This window comes from Budorcas taxicolor, chromosome X, assembly GCF_023091745.1.
Source record: "Budorcas taxicolor isolate Tak-1 chromosome X, Takin1.1, whole genome shotgun sequence".
Taxonomy (NCBI): Eukaryota; Metazoa; Chordata; class Mammalia; order Artiodactyla; family Bovidae; genus Budorcas; species Budorcas taxicolor.
The window spans coordinates 130,822,820-130,843,309 of NC_068935.1; positions in this window are offsets into that span (position 1 = coordinate 130,822,820).

The following is a 20,490-nucleotide window of genomic DNA, read 5'->3' on the forward strand; positions in this document are numbered from 1 at the left end:
CTGCGTGGCAGGGCCATGTGTGGCAGAGTGTAGTTATGATAGCTAACAGTTATTGAATGGTTACTATTCTAAGCATTTTATATGTGTTATTGCTCTGTGAAAACTGTATGGGATAGCAGTGTTCAAATTCTGACCCCTCCACTTCTAGCTGTGTGTGCACATGTGCAACTTTGCAATTTTTTTTTTTAGATGAACCCTTAAGTACCCATCTCTTGGGGTTGATATTACCGTTAAATGAGGCGGTAGCCATAATACATCTATAATTATGCCTGATACATAAAAAGCTCAAAGGAGGTAAATAAGTTAGCAATAAAAAGAAAATATTTATACAGAGACTTACGAGTGACTGTTCATAGTGGCATTATTCACAGCAGCCCCAAACTGGAAACAGCTCAGATGTCCTTCAAGTGGTAATTGGATTAAGAAAAACACACACACACACACACACACTGTGTGTATCCCTGCCATGAAACAGTACTCAGCAACAAAAAGGACACACCTGTGGATGTGGACGTGCGCATGCTCAGTCACTCAGTCGTGTCCAGCTCTTCGTGACTCTGTGGACTGTAATCCGCCAGGCTCCTCTGTCCATGGGATTCTCCAGGCAAGAATACTGGAGTGGGTTGCTGTTTCCTGCTCTAGGGGATCTTCCCGACCCAGGGATCCAATCTGAGTCTCCTGGATTGGCAGGTGGGATCTTTACCGCTGAGCCACTTGAGAAGCCCTATGGATATAACACGGCAATAGGGAAGGGTCTCAAGCATTATGTCCAGTGAAAAAAGACAAATGCAAACATACTGTATAATTTCGTTGATGTGACATTCTGGAAAAGCCAAACTATAGCAATAAAAAGTATATCTGTGACTCTGCTCAATGTTATATGTCAGCATGGATGGGAGGGGGTTTCGGGGAGAATGGATACATGTTTATGTGTGGCTGAGTCCCTTTGCTGTTCACCTGGAACTATCACAATATTGTTAATTGGCTATACCCAGATACAAAATGTTTTTGGTGTTTTTTAAAAAGTATATGTGTGGTTGCCAGTGGTCAGAGAAGATCAGCTGCAGAAAGGTTCCAGGAAACTGCAAAGCAGCAACTGTTCTGTGTCTTGTTTGTGGTCATTATGCGGCAGCCCACAGTTACTAAATTTCAGCAGACTGCACATGGAAAAAAATAGGTGAAGTTAATATATGGAGGTTATACCTCAGAGCTAAAAAGCATACGTGCTGCAAATTGTAGGACTGTATGATATTAGAGGGCTTCCCAGGTGGCTCAGTGGGTAAAGAATCCACTTGCAATGTAGGAGATGCGAATTTGATCCCTGGGTTGGGAACATCCCCTGGAGAAGGGAATGACAACCCACTCCAGTGTTCTTGCCTGGAGAATTCCATGGAGAGAGGAGCCTGGTGGGCTACAGTCCATGGGGGTGCTGACTGAACACTCACATACATGATACTAGATTGTCTTATATTTTAGAACCAGGGTGAATGGGTTTTTAATACAGATCCAGTTTGAAGGACTATTTAGATTATTTCCAAGGAGAAATAAAGCAGGTGCCTTTGGGTGCTTACCATACACCTGTCTGCCATGAAAGAGACCCAGGATGCCACCAAAGGGACTGATGCTAGTCTTTATTTTACAGAAATGGTAGGGAAGTTCCAGAAAGTTCATGTCCATGAAACCATCAAGAAATCCCATGAGCAAGAAGAATTCAAGGTGTGCAGTGCAGATAAGAAATGGGTTGGATCAGCAAGAAGGGAGACAGTTTAATGGAGATAGCAGTAGCCACAGAAGCCCCCTGCCAGAGAGAAGACTTGAAAGGGTTGGATAGACTATGCTGGAAATAATTTGGAGAGAGGTATGGCTATATACTTGAAACTGACCAGACTGACTCTGAGGTCTGTCAGCTTCACAGCTATGATGCAGAGTGGGGAGTGGCAGTGAGGGTTCCTGATTGCCCAGTGGCCTGGCTGCCTAGAGTGGCATGCACTGTTCCTGCTCTGAGTAGGAGTGCCCCCCCCCCAACTCCAAGTTCAGCAACATCACATTGGTAGCTTACAGCTGGCCATGTATTTACACCAGGGACAAGGACAAATGCTGTACAGACCAGGTCTCCCCACCCCCAGTGATACCCCAGTGTCTGTGTGTATAGTATACCACTGATGGTGGAGATCCCACCAGTCCATCCTAAGGGAGTTCAGTCCTGAATATTCGCTGAAAGGACTGATGCTGAAGCTGAAACTCCAATACTTTGGCCACCTGATGCAAAGAACTAACTCATTGGAAAAAACCCTGATGCTGGGAAAGATTGAGGGCGGGAGGAGAAAGGGCCAACAGAGGATGAGATAGATGGTTGGATGGCATCACCAACTCGATGGACATGAGTTTGAGCAAGCTCTGGGAGTTGGTGATGGACAGGGAAGCCTGGCGTGCTGCAGTCCATGGGGTCGCAAAGAATTGGACACAACTGAGCTACTGAACTGAACTGATGGTGGTAATCTTAAATAATCATGAACTCGAGAGAGGGGAGCAAACAGAAGAATTGAGAGGTAGATAGGAGGGTGTTAAAAGAACAACAACAAAAAGAATTCCTCTTGAGGGGGTGAAAAGTCACAAATACTTAAACTGAAAGAGGAAAAGGTGGGTAATTTTCATGTTTCCCAGAGAGCTGAAGCAGTGGCAGGCATTTTCACAGCACAGATGTCATCACCTGTTACACAAAATGGGGTGCTTTCAGACTTTCAAGAAAGGGGCTCCCTCTTGATCAACAGCTGTTTTGAGATAATGCACAGCACTGGAGCTGTCAACGTGTGCAGCGCTAGTTGGGTCCTCCAGGCTCCAGGCCTGTGGAAGGCAGGCAGAGTGGTGGATGAGCGAAATCATGAACTCATCCCTCTCACAGTATTGTTCTCCAATACTGTGTGCTTCCAACAGAAAACCTCTCTTCCTTGTTTGTCTCCCCATTCATGTGAGCTCTGGGAAGAGCCGGGAATTTTGAGTCTTTGTGTATCCTAGAGCCTATCTCTATGCTAATTAAACTAGTGAATTTAGGCAATTTCCATTTTAGATACCATGCTGTTAGCAAAAGATCACTTAGGTTCTGGTCAATAACAGTCCAGCCTTTCTTAAAATATTAAAAAGAGATAGCTTTGGGTTGTTTAAAACATGGTTCCCATCCTCGTCTCTGGCTGGAGGACACTAGTTGGCCCATGCCTCGGTTTTTTTGTACCGTACCAAAGTTGAAGCAGTTTACTCTCAAGGATTCTCCCAAGTCTGAGGTGCTGTGATTCTATGAGGGAGGAAAGTTCAGACTTTGTGGGCTTAAAACTGTGGGTCCTTGATGGCTGTATGTTGGAGATACAAAGTTATACACTGTGAGGAAGTTTTCTCTTTTTGTTTGACTTCTTTGCATCAGATTCTTTTACCCGTATAAATGATCATTGATAAGTGATGCTGGCTAACAATCATTGCCTCATTCTGTCCCATTTCTCTTTCCCCTTATCTGCGATGTGCTGAATAATGCCCACCCCCTCCCAGTTCACCACATCCAGGTCATAATCTCTGGAACCTGTGAATGTATTACCTTATATGACAAAAGAGATGGCAGATGTAATTGAGAATCTTGAGATGGAGGGGTTATTCAGGTGGCCCAATGGAATCACAGTGCTCCTTGTGATTCCGTCTCTGGTCTGTGGCCAGAGATTCAACAGGAGATGTGAGGATGGCAGTCAAGATGACGGACAGGACTGGAAGATATTTTGTTACTTGCATTGAAGATGAAAAGGCCACCACCCAAAAGAGTACAAATGGGCCCTGGAAGCGGAAGAAAACCAGGAAATTCTCTCCCTAGAGCCTTCAGAAGGAAGCAGCCCTTCCAATAGTTTGACTTAACCTGATAAAACTGATTTTGAACTTCTGGCCTCTAGAACTATAAGAGAAGAAATTTATATTGTTTTAAGCCCTACAGTCTGTTCCTTGTGTGTTATAGCAGGGTTAAAAACCAGTAAATCATCTCTTCTCACGATTAACTTTTTTTTTGCTATGGTAAAAACCATTCAATTTTATTAATTAACATATTTTACATTCACAAATAGTCTAAATAAAGTCTTTCACACTGCACTGTGTGATTCTAAATCAAAATATAGATTCTTGTATTCTTACAAGAATTCAGAGGCCTTCTTGTTCTGATACACTGATCTGAGAATTGTGATTTCTATGGTTTACAAAATAGAGGCTAATTATTTAGTAAACATGGATGTACATTAATTTTATGACCTTTTAGGAAAGGGTTACCTATACTTTTCTTGAATAACTGTGAAGATGTCTTTATTTGAACCATGTCAACATGTCAACTAATATTGTAACTTCTATTGCTTTTATGAAGATACATCTTGGTGTTAATGGACTGCCTTCTTTTTATGCTTAAAAAGCAGTTGGAAATTAAAAAAGAAAAAGCAATTGGGAATTGAAAAGCAATTCCCCACTGGTCCAGTGGTTAGGACTCATGCTTCCACTGCCAGGGGCACAGGTTTGAGCTCCGGTTGGAAAACTAAGCTCCCACATGCTGCAGAGCCAAAAAAATAAATTTTAAAAAAAGTGAAAAAATTAATTTTAAAAAGTAAAAAAAAAATAGTTGAAACAACCATTTAAAATTTAGAGTGATCCTCAGCCTAACTTTGACACAAAGAATTATTCTCTGAACACTTGAGCAAGTAAATCATGTCTATTCAAGATTTACTTTTAGGTAGAACACCCTTTGCTCTCCACACTTCAGTATCCATCGGGTCATCTTGGTATCTGGTGAAAATGTGGTTGTGCTGAAGAGGTAGGCTCTGGAGGGTGGATTCATGATCCAGGCTTTGGTCTCCTCCATCAGTTTGGTCCATGTTCCTAAAATATTGTATCCTGTTGGGGCACTTTTGTGGAGGCATGTGGAGAATTAGAAAATGTTCCAAGGCGAGCCACAAAGACTTGGAGAAGAGCCAGTGTGGGCAGAATCAAAGAGCTGTAATTACTCAACACAAGGAGAAGGAGTCTGAAGCATGGTTTGATGATGATACATAAGAACCTTTAGAGTTAATCAGTGGGAAACAGTGATTAACTGCTCCTTGTCCTCATGGAGCCAACTCTTAGATAAAAGAGCAAAAAGAATTTGGGTTGAGGAACGAGGGACAGGCAGGGAAGGCTGTGGTTTTATTTGATGTGCAGACTTTTGCAGCTGTCTGGAGCCCTGGGGCCCCAACTAGCTTCATCTCCTCATTTGCAGGTGATGAAACAGAAGCTGAGAGTGACTTTTGTAAGGTCACAGGCAAATGACAGAGCCTTGAGTCAAACCCGCAGCTTGATCCTATTCACTGCACTACCTCAGTGGAGCATGCACAGTGGGTTTAAAGAGGGCTGGTAGCTTATCTCTTGGAAGTAATTTCAAGTTGAAGCAGTCTTAGGCAGCCTTTGAGGTTGATGAAAGTATTCCATGTCTTCCCCTTGGATTGTGTGTGTGTGTAAAATCCATCAAGTTATATACTTAGGATTTGTGTATCTGATGTATGCCTATTATTGATCAATTTTTAAAAAAAAATTATCAGCTTTTGGAAAATGAACATGCTGAACTCTTCATAATAGCCCCAAACTAGAAACACTTCAAATGTCCTTCAACAGTAGACAGGATGAATAAACTGTGGCATATTCATGCAGTGGATTTCGATACAGCAGTGAGAGTAAGTTAACTATATACCACAGTGCACAGCAACGTAGATGTATCTCACAAGCAAGCTATTAAATGAAAGCAGCCAATTAGGAGAGAACATTTCATGTGATTCCATTTATCTGAGAATCAAAGCTGAGCAAACGTATCAGTGGTGTTAAAAGTTGGGGTAGTGGCTAGCTTTGAGGGGCACAGGAAGGAGGGGATCTTGGGTGCTTATAGAGATATTTTAAAAAATCTGGCATTGGGTTACATGGCTATATTCATTTTGTGAAAATGGAGTGAGATGTATGTGCATTTGTGCATTTTATTTGTGTAGATTACATTTCAATTAAAGATTGACTTTAAAGATTAGAAGGTTTAGCAGGCAACCTCTTACAAGCCTTTCTACTGTTAAGCTCTAAAGAATTTAATGTGGGGATTTCTTTTAAAGGTGCACAGGTAGCCTGCATTAGCAAATGTGTGCTTTCATAGAATCATTAGAAAATACCCACTACAGAAAGTTCCTGTTAAGGAATCTGTCTATTTCTATCTCAGCAGTAGTAAACCAAAAGAAATTCATTCCATAGAGTGCATGATCCCTGAGCTAGTACAGTCTTTCTTTCATGAAAATCTATGAAGCCAGCACCAGCCCTCAGTTCCTTTTTAGCTCTTTGTAGTTCTATAGAATGAAAGAATGGGGTCATTTTTTCAAAGAAGCAGCTTGACATAAATAGTAAGTTTGTTAGGAGATGATTTTGTCATGCCGGGCACATTTTCCGGCAGCAGCGCCTGGAGTGCTCCATTGGGGTTCAAATCATGGGAAGTGGTTCAAGGCAAGCAGCCGACCAATCAGAACTGATCCTTCTGAGCCAGACTTCGCCAGTAGCCACATCCACTTCTGGCCACTAGCCGGAGAGTTTCCAGCTAGCTGGTTAGCTTACCTGAGAGCATCTTACGAGTCCACAGAATGCCAAAAGAGGATAAGGACAGGCATCATGGGGATCCCCACAGCTCTGTCTTCTCAGCCTCTTTTAATGAGCCTGCCTCCTTAATTTCATTCCTGCCTGTCCAGGCCCTGATCATCTCTGACCTGAATTGCTGTACCTGCTTCCTGACTATTTCTTCCACATCTGTTTTTTTAAACAATTGCATTGCATAATTTACACACCATCGAGTTCGCCAGTTTTAAAGACATTTAAGTACTCTTAGTACAGTAAATTTGCTGAGTGGTACATCCACCACCACAACCCAGTTTTAGAACATTTCCATCACCCCATAAAATCCATTCATCCCTTTTCCCATCTCCAGTCCTAGGTTCCCTGGGGAACCACTAGTCAACTTTCTGTTTCCCTTTTCTGAACAGTTTATATAAATGGACTTAATAATATGAATTCTTTTATGTCTGGCTTTTTCACTGAACATAATGTTTTTGAGGTTCATACATACTGAAGAATGTATCATTACTTTGTTTTCATTGCCAAATAGTATTCATCCCTGTATGGGCCACATTTTGTATATTTACCAGTCAATGGACACGTGGATTGTTTGTACTTTTTGGCGATTACAACTAATGCTGCTTTTTCATGTATGAGTTTTTCTTGGGTATATACCTAGGAGTGAAATTGTCGTGTGGATAACCCTGTCTAACTTGTCGAGAGATTTTTGTACTGTTTCCCAGAGTGGCTGAACTATTTATATTCTTGCCAGCAGGCCGTGTATGAGGGTTCCGGTTTCTCCTTATCCTCACTAACACTTGTTATTATCATTTTGAGTATGGCCATTCTAGTTTATTGAAGTGAAGTGATATTTCATCCTTGCATTTAGTTTTGTCAGGTGAGAAACATTTGTGATGTGGGGCAGTTGTTGGAGTAAACGGGAAAAAAGTGTTTGAAACTCCGTCTTTTGGTAGGCCCCTGAATATCTTTGTAATGGTCATTGAATATTCATGTGGTTCCAGACTTAGAATATAGAAAGAAAATGTAGGTGTTTATTCTCTGCTTCACCATTGTCCATGTCTTGAAGCAAATATTAAAGAAATAACAAAATTTTAAAAACAATTAATATTTAAATCACAGTATTCATACAATTGATTGAAAAAGAACCTTTCTATTAAGCAAGTATTAAAGCTGTAATTTGGAGGGCCTTTTTGGCTTTATTATTAAGTCCAATATTGGAATCACTCACTTGATGTGATATATAGGAGCCATTTTCTGATGCACCAGTATTAATCCACTTATAGCAGAGTGGCTAATGGATTAGCAAACACTTTCATTTTCTATAAAGGATATTGTGAGGGCCTGAGAGATGGTGCGAAACGCAGCTGAAGAGAATCATACTTCATGTATTCAAACTCTGCAAAAGTTTAGCATTGATGGTGGGATTAATGTTGTGTTAGAGTTTAGATAAGATATTTATGCCTTGCATTTAGAAATAATACAGTGAATTCATAAAAAAAGCATCCTTGTTTGTTTAAAGTAGACTTGGAGAGAGAAACTCATTAGTAAATGTTAAAATTTGACCTCTGAATACTTAATTATATTAAAAGTTTAGATTTTTTTTAATTGCCTTACTAAACAAATATAAAATAAATTTTCTTACTGCTCTGGTAACTGATTTTCTGCCAAATTTCTCTGTTCAACACTCAAGTTGGACAGCAAGTCGTGTGTAAGAATGTTTGCAGACACATAAGGCGGTATTTTCTCTCATCTCAAATCATTTCATAAGTCTCATTTTTATGTTATTACTGATTTAGGACTTTAAGTACCATGTTTATATATTTAACATATGGAAACACGACAAATGCTGGGGGGAAACACTTGGTGCAAACAGACATATTGACACAACCCCGAGGGCATCTGCCTGTCTTTGTCCATTAGGAGTCACCTCACTGGTGTAGTTCTGAGCAAGTGCTCACCCTTACTGTACATGATTGCTGTGTGCATTGGTGACCCACCACATTACTGACATTTGCCTAAAAAAGCCAGTGCTAGGAAGGATGGTTAAAGAAGAAAAAGTTAGCTTATTAAAAAAGATAGAGTGATAAGTCAGGAATTTGGGAGTAACAGGTATACACAAATATATAGATAAAATAGATAACAAGATCCTGCTGTATAGCCCAGGGAACTGTACTCAATATCTTGTAATAACCTATAATTGAAAGGAAACTGAAAAAGTGTATATGTGTGTGTGTATAACTGAGTCACTTTGCTGTACAACTGAAACTAACAGAACACTGTAAGTCAGTTATACTTCAATTTTAAAAATTAATTTTTTAAGAAAAAAGGGTAGTGAGGAAAGGGAAGAAGTCAGGATTTGCTCTGGTTGGTCAGAGTCAGTTTCTTTACATTTTACTATATGGAATAAGAAAACAGAAATATGAGCCTCCAAAGTGTAAGATGGACTTCGGGAGTCGTGGATATCAGAAGAGTGTTTTTTGGCTCAAGGTTCCTGAGAGTCATGTCTCGGAACACAGATCAGAATTAGATGAATGAAGTTAGAAATGCTGGGGGTGATTGGGAGATGCCATAGAGAGATGCATGAAAATTCTGAATTCTGTGGAGGAAATGCAAGTGTGGAAAAGGAAAGGGGCTCAGATGGAAAAGCCAGAGGTTTAGATACTAGGAGGAGGTGTGCAACTGGTGATGGAAGGGAAAGATGAAAAGTGAGGAAGGGAGAAAGAGTGGAGGGTGGAGGGCAGGATTTTGGGTGTTCTTCTCTGGGGAGTAGGACTCCCCATCCATTCTCTCCAAGACAGAGAACCTACCACTTCAGACATGGTGCCCATCCGTGGCTGGGAAGGAATCTTCAGAAGGACACAACCTCCTGCATGGACAGGAGGACATTTCTAAGAAAACCCATGATGAGAGCTGTTGATGTGAAGCTTGCCTGGGTTCTGTGTGGATATGTCCCCCTTACAGAACAGGGGATGAAAAATTCAACACATGCTACAGGAAGTTTCCTTGCAAGGTTGCTGATGGTCCTGAGGCTTTTTTAAAATCATCTAGTCTATAGACCTTTGTTAAATTTTATCAATTTTCCCAAAAATGTCTCTCATAATTTTTTTTTCTCTAGTTAGGTCCTTAGTCTTAAGAAGCTGAAGCATTAGGAGTGGTGGAATGCTAAAGATTTAAGCAAAACCCTAAAACTCAATTTAGAAACACAGAACAAGTGGTAAGCTGAAAGCTAACTAACTTTTAGTTGAATATAAATACAAAAAACACATATTACAGGAGAGAGAATTTTTACTGGCAGTTTCCTCTCTCGTGGAAAAAATCAAATCTATCTTCTCCGTGTGTGTAAGAATGTTTGCAGACACATAAGGGAAGCCTTTTGTTTTTGGAATAGGTTGTTGGAATAGGTGGGATTGAAGGCCATTTCATATAAATACACAGAAATTCTGTGAGAGGGAAAATGGCAGTCTATCCTAAATAAATACTGAACAAGCTGGAAGCTTTTCAACCGCTTAAATTTGCACCATAGAAAAGAAGGCATTCTGGCCAGTGTTAGAAGATACCTGAATAAGTAAGGAAAGATACAGCCCAGCTTCCTTGGTCTGACTTTATAATAAAGATAATGAGTTGTCTCTCCTGTTATCTGATTTTAGTTCAGATGATAGTCAATGGTAAAGAATGGTTAGAGAGCTGTAAGCCCTAGAGAGCTCAGATACCATGTTGGAGTCTGTTGGTAGGTTCTGAGGGTGGGGGAAATCACCTGGAGCTGAAGACAGTTGGAAAATTCTGTGGACCACGCCAGGAAATATTTTGTCTTACCTAGGTTTGAAACTCCTTCCAGATTCCAGCATTGACCTGGAGAATGACATTCTCCAGTTCCTTGGACTCTGAGTCTCTTTGTGTTCAAGGTTTGGCAGTCATCATACAGTATCCAGCTGGAATAATAATGTTGATGCTGTTTGCTCAAATAATTCTGAATATACTAAGCTGATGAAATTGTTGGATGGAGTGTTTGACTTTCCTAGCATATATATGTAATCAGAGTACCTTTTAACTGTCAGAAGATTAAGGCACTAAAAGTTTTTGCCATCTAATGAACACCAATCAGTCCAAATGTGAGATGAGGTTTTTCCAGTCACTTTTCATATAACCAGCATTTGCATTTATTTACATTTTTAGCTTTTTGGAACCCCCAAATAGCCAAAACTCCACAGCTAAATCAAGACAGTGTGCAACTGGCATAAGAATAGACATATAGATCAATAGAATAGAATTGAGAGTCCAAAAGTAATTCTTGCGCTTGTGGTCAGTTTATTTTTGACAAGGGTATTGCTGTAGGCTGAATGTTTGTGCTTGCCTCTCCTTCTATTCTTATGTTGCAGCCTAATCCCCAAAGTGATACTGTTTGGAGGTGGGGCCTTTGGAAGGTGATTAGGTCATAAGGGTGGAGCCCTCGAGAATGGAATTAGTGCTCTTACAAAAAAGAAGCCTCGGAGAGCTCCCTCACCCTTTCCACCTTATGGGGACACAGGGAGGAGTTGGTCATTCATGAACCAGGAAATGGAACCTCACCAGACATGGAATCTGCTCGCACCATGATGTTGGATTTCCTAGCCTCTGAAACTGTGAGAAATAAATGCTTGTCGTTTAAGCCAACCAGTTTATAGTAGTTTGTTATGGCAGCCTGGATCGACTAAGGTACTAAAACAACTGTGGAAACATGGTACGAGCACAACTGGATATCCACTTGCAAAAGAGTGAAGTTTGACCCCTACTTGGCATCACTCGCAAACACTAACTCAACATGTATCACAGGCTAAATATAAAAGCTAAAACAAACAGAAAAGCTAGAAAATGTGGGAGTAAATCTTCATGACTTTGATTTCTTAGGTGGAACACCAAAAGTATGAGTAATAAAAGAAAAAAATAAAAACCAAAATTTAAGACGTTTGTACTGTGAAGAATCAAAAAAGTGAAAAGATAACTGACAGAATGGAAGAAAATATTGGAAAATCATGTATCTAAGAGACTTGTGTCCAGAATATATATTATTTAAAGTCTTACAGCTCAATAATAAAAAGAGAACCTGAAACAAAAAGAGACAAGGGATTTAAGAGTTATTTCTCCAAAAAAGATAAACAGATGATATGCGCATGAGAAGATGTTCAGTATCGTTAGTCATTGTGGAAATGCAGATTGAAACCACAGTGAGGTACCACTTCACACCCACTAGGATGGCTGCAATGAAAAAAAGACAGACAATAGCAAGTATTGGTGAGGACAGGGAAACAATGGAACCCTCATACCGTGTAGGTAGAGATGTAACATGGTGCTGCTGCTTTGGAAAACAGTCTTGCAGCTCCTTAAATACTTAAACATAGAGTTACCATATGACCCAGCAATTCCATGCTTAGGTTTATACCCCAGAGCAATGAAAACTGATATCCACAGAAAAACTTGTACATGAATGTTTATAGCAGTGTAACTATAATAGCCAAAAAGTAGAAACAACCCAAATATTCATAAGTTGATGAATGGATAAATAAAATGTATATATAACATTGTTGAATATTACTCATCAACTAAAATAATGAAACACTGATACATACTACAACATGGATGACCCCTGAACATTATGCTAAGTAAAAGAAGCCAGTTACAGTTTTCCTGTATATATGCCCTATAATTTGAAAAGATGTTTACACCCCTAGCCAAGACATGGATGCAACCTAAATGTTCATTGACAGACGAGCAGATAAAGGAAATGTGGTGTGTACACACACACACAGGAATATTACTCAGCCATAAAAAGAATGAAATAATGCCATTTGCAGCAACAGAGATAGACCTAGAGATTATCATACTAAGTGACATGAGTCAGAAAAAGACAAATATCATATGATATTGCTTATATGTGAAATCTTACAAAATGATACAAATGGACTTACTTACAAAACAGAAGCAGGCTCACATACATGGAAAACAAACATGGTTACCATGAGGAAAGGTGAGAGAGATAAATTAAGCATTTAAGATTAACATAAACACTATTATATATAAAATAGATAACCAACAAGGACCTACTGTATAGCACAGGGAACTATACTCAATATTTTGTAATAAACTATAAGAGAAAATAATCTGAAAAAGAATATATATGTGTGTGTATATATATATGTGCATGTATCTGAATCACTTTGTTGTATACCTGAAACCAATAACATTGTAAATCTACTTTCTTCCAATAAAAAGAAAGGAAGCGAGTTACAAAGGACCATATACCCTAAGTCCAGAACAGGCAAATTTATAGATAGAAAAAGTAGATTGGAGATTGATTAGAGCCAGAGTTGGCAAGTGGGGTAGGGTTGGGAGGAAAGGGGACTGACTGCCAGTGTGATCAGAGTTTATTTTAGGGGTGACCAACATTTTCTAAACTAGATTGTGGTGACAGTTGCAGCCATAGAATTGAGGCAAGTGGAAAGGGAGAGATAAACACAAATCTGTTGAATTGTGTACTTTTCAAATGGGTGAATTACATGGTATGGCAATAATATCTCAGATAAGCTGCCTTTTTTAAACATGGATTTTGGCCTAATCATACATTTTAACCAGTGAAAGAAATATGTTGAGTAAATGTTAGTAATCCATCATTTTATGTTCTGCTCATTGACTCATATTTTAATTAGAGAAATATACATCTCTAATTACTGCCATTGTGTGCCTCAGGCTGATGTGTTTGGCTGGATCTGTTTGACCATGGAAATAGTTGTTCTTTAATCAGGTCAATAAAACAATTACTGCTGGCAGACGGATGTGCCTCCTGTTCAACATTGAGGTCATTCTGAGCCCCTGGGCCATACAAACTGTAGGTGGAAAATTAAAACCACTTGGTGTTTCTAGAGATTGAGCCCTACCAATATGATATATTCGATATGTAAATTTATACTTAAAAATATACTTTGCCAAGTATTCCCTCTCTGGCAGTGAAGGGCTGTTAACTTACTAATTTTTTAAAAGAGGGGTTCCTTTGTGGTCCATTTTTATTTCTTTAAGACAGAAAAACTATACTGTTATTTTAAAAGCCACTGGACATAAGCATAGCTAGGATCCTAGTAATTATTCTTTGACAAAATCAGTGGGTTTTCATTGAATGTGACTACATTTTTCTCAACCTAGGCTCTGTGCTTTGGCGAGGCACCAGAAAAGTAACGTGTGTGATCTCTCTCCCATCGGCAGTCAAAGCCTTTTTGTAAAATAGCAGATGGACACTTTCAGTTCAAGGTAATCGTCATAATGTGGTCAATTCAGACACTGAGATGTGGTAAGAACTGAACCATTAGGAGGGTTTCCCACAAACTGGAGCCTTTGGGTTACACCTTGAAGATGAGCAGAGTTAGAACAAGTGGATGAGGAGGGGGAAACAGGAGGAGGAAACTGGTCCAAGAAGCAGAGGCAAGAAGGTGCGTGTGGGAGCCGAGAGGAGCCTGGTGGGCGAGCGTGGACGACTTGGCTTGGAGGAGGGTGATCCACGTGGGTCCTTGAGACTCCTGTTCTAGTAGGCAGGGGTCCCACTGTAGACTGTGGGAACAGCTCAGTCAAAGTGTTCATTTTGAATGGAAGCCTTGATCTGGGACTTGAGATGGGAGATTGTAGAGATTGATAACCAGCTGGACAGCCATCGCTACTGTCCAAGTCTGAAGCCAGGAGAGATTGGATAAAGGGGTCAGGAAAGTTGAGTCACACACACACACAGACACAGAAATACATACATTTATTCTCTTTTCGTTTCTGTTCCCAGGTAGGTTATTACAGAGTGTGAAGTAGAGCAACCTGTGCTAAACAGTAGGTCTTATATATATACAATATATATATATATATCTTAGTGTGTATATGTTAATGTAGACCTCCTGATTTATCCCTCCTCCCCCGATACCCATCCCCTTTGATCACCTTAAGTTTCTTTTCTAAGGCTGTAAGTCTGTTTCTCTTTTGTAAATGAATCTATTTGTATCATTGTAGACACTAGCTCTTAATGGTATTATATGATATCCGTGTCTCTCGATCTGACTTACCTCTCTGACTTTGATCATGTCCAAGCCTCTTCGTGTTGTGGCAAGTGGCATAATTTCATTCCTTTGGATGGCTTAGTTGTATTCCATTGCATAGGTACCACATCTTCTTTATCCATTCCACTGTTGATGGACATCTAGGTTGCTTCCATGTCTTGGCTCTTAAGAGTAGTGCTGCTATGGCGATCGCAAAGTCTACAAGCAATAAATGCTAGAGAGGGTGTGGAAAAAAGGGAACCCTCTTACACTGTTGGTGGGAATGCAAACTAGTACAGCCACTATGGAGAACAGTGTGGAGATTCCTTAAAAAACTGCAAATAGAACTGCCTTATGACCCAGCAATCCCACTGCTGGGCATACACACTGAGGAAACCAGAATTGAAAGAGACACATGTACCCCAATGTTCATCGTAGCACTGTTTATAATAGCCAGGACATGGAAGCAACCTAGATGTCCATCAGCAGATGAATGGATAAGAAAGCTGTGGTACATATACACAATGAAGTATTACTCAGCCATTAAAAAGAATACATTTGAATCAGTTCTAATGAGGTGGATGAAACTGGAGCCGATTATATAGAGTGAAGTAAGCCAGAAAGAAAAACACCAATACAGTATACTAACACACATATATGGAATTTAGAAAGATGGTAATGATAACCCTGTATGGGAGACAGCAAAAGAGACACAGATGTATAGAACGAACTTTTGGACTCTGTGGGAGAGGGAGAAGGTGGGATGATTTGGGAGAATGGCATTGAAACATGTATACTATCAGGTAAGAAATGAATCACCAGTCTATGTTCGATACAGGATACAGGATGCTTGGGGCTGGTGCACGGGGATGATCCAGAGAGATGGTGGGAGGTGGGAGGGGGGTTCAGGATTGGGAACTCATGTATACCCGTGGCTGATTCATGTCACTGTATGGCAAAACCAATACAGTATTGTAAAGCAAAATAAAGTAAAAATAAAAATTTTAAAAAAAGAGTAGTGCTGCTATGAACATTGGGTACATGTATCTTCTTGAATTATGGTTTTCTCTGGACATACACCCAGGAGGGGGATTGCAGGATCATGTGGTAGCTCTATTTTTAGTTTTTTAAAGACCTTCCATACTGGTCTCCATAGTGGCTGTTGTTTGTCTGAATGTTTGTCAGTGTTGTGAGTTTAAAATATATATATATATATATATATATATATATACTATGTGCTTAGTATGCCCCAGGCACCGATTGAGGCCCTGATGTTGGGGGGCCACTAGGAAATCTCAGACATAGCCCCAACCCCTGGGGTCCTTGGCTGGGTGGGGAGACCACGCTGATAGCATTAGCGTGGCTCACAGTGGAAGAGGAAGTGCTAGGGCTTCAGAGATTCAGGCAGCTCATGTCGTTGGGAGTCACAGAGGATACCCCGGCCATGTTTGTGGGGTGGGTGGTGTGATGCTCAGCCATGTACTCCCCTCAGTGGGGAGGACTCCAGCCCTGGGGTGGTGTCCTTCAGGAGGAAGTCTTTCCCATAAACTCGTTCGCTCTGATGGAACAAATGTCTTTAAAAACATTTAAACCAAGGAGAACCTGCTTTCTTAAGCTCTCATTTTGAAGTCTACCTTGACACTTTCTCATTTGTGGATTGTGCTTTTGGGTTCTGTCCCTAAACACACATGCATGCTAAGTCACTTCAGTCTGACTCTCTGTGACCCTGTAGACTGTAGCCCGCCAGGCTCCTCTGTCCATGGGATTCTCCAGGCAAGAACACTGGAGCGGGTTGCCAAGCCCTCCTCCAGGGGATTTTCCCCACCCAGGGATCAAACCCAGGTCTCTTACATCTGCTGCATTAGCAGGCGGGTTCTTTACCACTAGCGCCACCTGGGAAGCCCGTATCTCTAAACACACATCCCCCAAACCCCAGTCGTGCAGATTTTCTCCTATAGTTTCCTCTACAAGTATTATAATTTTACATTTTGTCCTGTGATCCATTTGGAGTTCATTTTCTGTTCAAGGCATGTGTCTACGTCCATGTTTTGGCCTCTGGACATCCAGTTGTTCCCACACCATATGTTGAAAAGAGTAACATTTCTCTGTCAAGTTACCTTTGGTGAAAGTCAGTTGACTATATTTGTGTGGCTCTGGCTGTCTATTCTGTTCCATTGAGCTGTTTGCCCTTTTGTCAAAAGCACTCAGCCTTGATTGATGTTGCTTTATAGTACGTCTCGAAATTGGCTAATGTGAGTCCTCTGACTGTTCTTGGTTTTCAGAATGATTTTGGCTGTCCTTATTTCTTTGCATTTCCATAAGAGCTCAAGCATTTGCTCATTGACAGCTACCGAAAGGCTTGCCAGGATTTTGACTTGACTGCATTTGGTCCATAGCTCGGACTACAGAGAATTAAGCTGTTGTTTTGAACACTGAGTTTTAAATTGGGTTTGGGGACCTGGCACTAGGAAAGAGCCAAATTGAGAAACCCCTAGGTTAGTAAAGCATCAGTTAGCAGAGAACAAGGGGCTGGGGCCTGTGCTATAGATGAGACAGCGAGATGGAGGTGGGAGTTGAGGGTTTTGGGGGTCAGTTAGAGAAAACAGGTTGTCAGAATTAGTGACTAGGGGTATACTGAGGTCCCAGGGTTGTGGGGGGGCATGGGGTTGGACCAGAAGTTGTGTTTAGGCATCTCTGAAAGGCAGGAGAGGACCGCAGCTCTGTGGGGCGTGGCGAGGAGGCAGAGCAGATGGCCCAATGTCGTGTTCTTTGGCAGGAGGGCTGCCCTCTGGAGCCAGCTTAGCCCGAGCTGGTGCCTGGCTCCATCCTGACCCTGTGGAGAGCTCGAATGCTCCGAGTTTCCCCTTGGGAGGCCTTGAAAACCACCCACTTGGCCATAGGGAAGGAAGTGGAGCTTGCGGGGAGGAAGGGCATCCTTTCAAGTTATCCCTGATGGTGCTGGGTTACTATTAAAGCACTCTGAGCCCTTGCAGAGAATTCATTCTGAGCCAGAGAAATCTTCATTTCTCCCTGTTGAGTTGAGACGCTGTCTTCTGGAGAATGACTTTTTAGTGGCTGCTTAGAGATTTACTCGATTGATGCTTTTATGACCTTTCAAACGTCCTAGTCTGGTTGGCCAGCCAGTGCCTGTTGCAGCTTTAAGAGTCCCTGTTAGCCCAGACAAAGGTGACGGGGACTGTGATGGACAGCGTCAAGTCTAGGGGAGTTGGAGAATCTGCGATGCCTTTCCATCTTTTTTCCTCCTTTTTGTTAATGGGGATTGGAAACATATAAATACACATGGCAAGGGTGTCCCTGGAGAGGATTCCGCCCCCCTCCATAAGTATTTCCAGTAACCCAATCTCTTCACATTGTCAGTTTCTCTGTGAGGAAGGGAGATGCCATGCTCCATAGCCACATTGAAAGAAGAGTTTTGGGAGTTCATAAACTATTCTTTTGTAATCAAGGAGTTGAATCGCAATTCAGTAAGAGGGTGAATGCAGATTACTCCATGGCCCAGTAGGTATTTTCTAACAAGTTTTGAGGCCCGTGGAGAGGAGGCTGGCTTTAAGAAGATGGAAAAACACGCTAGCCGCTTTGAGGGAGGGCCATGACTACATTCAGACACTGTTGCTAAGAGCAGCCTGGCTTTTCCCCTCCTCCTCCCTCCCCTGCTTTTAAAAAGCTGCAGCTTAAAAGCCTCTATTGTGTGGAGGGGAGAAATATGCTAATTTGAGGCACAGCTCCCCTCGGAGTCTTTTTTGAGCCTGTCATAGCTGAGATATGACTGATGATAAAGAGAAGAGAAGGCGGGAGGGCTCTTATTGTGCCCAGAGAAAGGGGTTGAACCAGTGGCCACTCCAGTCACCCGTGACGCCCCCTGGGTGAGTGGGTCCCGCTGGGCCCCCTTGCCCTTGATCCTCCCTACCCCACGCTGTACCCTGCAGGGAGGCTGTACGCTGAAAATTATGAAATGCAAGGGATTGGCGGGAGGGAGAACCTTCCACCTCCTAGACACACCATAGCCAAGAAAAAAAAAAAAAAAAGGAATGGGTATTTTGAAATGGCAGCAAAACTGTGATTATACCCAGGCCATAATTGAAGAGTTGATCTAGATAACTTGGCGCTTTCCAAAGCTGATCCGATCAGTTTACCACCATTTGGGTGAGGTCAATTTCTGTCGTGTCTTCCCGTAAACACTTGGCTTGCCTCTTGGATCAATCAAGGTGTACCTCAATTCTGAGGCCTTGAACTTTGATCTGTACATCTGTACAATGAGATGACAGTTTTGGATATGCAATGTTTCCTTTCAACAGGAAAAACACATCTTCCTTTCTGCTCTGACTGGCTGATTTTTATGCAGGGAAGTACACTGATTTAATTCCTTGTGGACACATTTGAGTGCAGTTAGTTTTTTAAACGTGTGAAGTTTATAACTGAAGAATAATGCAGGCATTACCAAACAGCCATTAGGACTTGCGAAAGTGCTTCCAGATTGAAATTTCACACGACTCATTGGAGGCAGTTCATATACTTGTCACTTATACCTGTAGTATATCCTGTATATATATAGTTCTATGGTTTTTATACCATGTTTTGAAGTCAGAGAACAAATCTTAATTGAATTCTAGGTTTGTGTTGAGTGACTGGTAGATATGGATGGTTGTATCCTTTAGGTGGGAAACAAAAATATAGGATGCTTTTATTGCAATGGTTTCCAAATGTACCTTTTTTTTTTTAAATATGTTAAGCGTTGGGACTTCCTGGCGGTCCAGTGGTTAAGACTGTGCTTCTACTGCAGGGTGCATGGGTTCGATCCCTGGTTGCAGAAGTAAGATCCCTCATGCTGTGCAGTGTGGGTTGGGGAGGTGGCAGGGGGTGGATTTCTTTTTTAAAAAATCAAGCATTACGTCTTTGTATCTCTTCCTTATAAATTCTGAAAAACTGAAACATGGGAAATCTTTGCACTGTAAAAATGAGAAGTTACTCATAGGAGCTTCACTGGATAGAAACTAGGGTTGGAATTCCTTCCTTCATCCCTACAAAGAAGTAGCTCACGTACCTGGATGCACATACATATTAAATGAAGAAGACTGTAGGTTTGCTTCCTCCTGAAATTAAGGTTGGGGGTCCTCCCTTTGGTGGGTTCTGTCTGCTGGTATGGTGAGTGTACTTTACCATTAAAATCACAGCCTATAAACAGCTTCCATTCATCTTTTTTTTCTGAGTCAAGTCATAGCTGGCTAAGGATCTCATAGTGAAAAAACAGATCAACCACCTATTTTAGTGATTTACTGCTCACTAGTTCAGTAAATTCAGACGTGCTCAGATCACAAAGCAATGGTTTACCGTGCTTCCTTTGTATGTTTTTTAAACCTCAATAGGTGGCATAAAATCAGTGTTTAAGAGCCACATTATTCTGAGTAACGTTTTGCATGTGCTTCTAACTCAGCTTGGGCACACCTGTGAGCCACGGCTGGGTTTGCCTCCTTAGGAGCTGAAGCTAGTATGTGTCTTACTGAGCACTTTTTACCTCTAGCAATGATCATGAACTGAGACATTTCACCATAAACATGTAAAGGTTGAAGGAAAGCGGGAGCTCAGCAAACCACAAACGCCAGACTTTCTGCCTCTGATTTCAAACTTAGTAATGCGAGGAACCCTCGTGGAGTTCTCGATGGCTCCAGCACACTGCAGATCACAATGCTGTGACTTGGGAAGTGTGTCATGTGGTCATGGCTTTGAAAAAGGCGTGTGTACATGGCTAGCGTCAATCTCCACTGACATCCATTTAACACTTAATACTGTA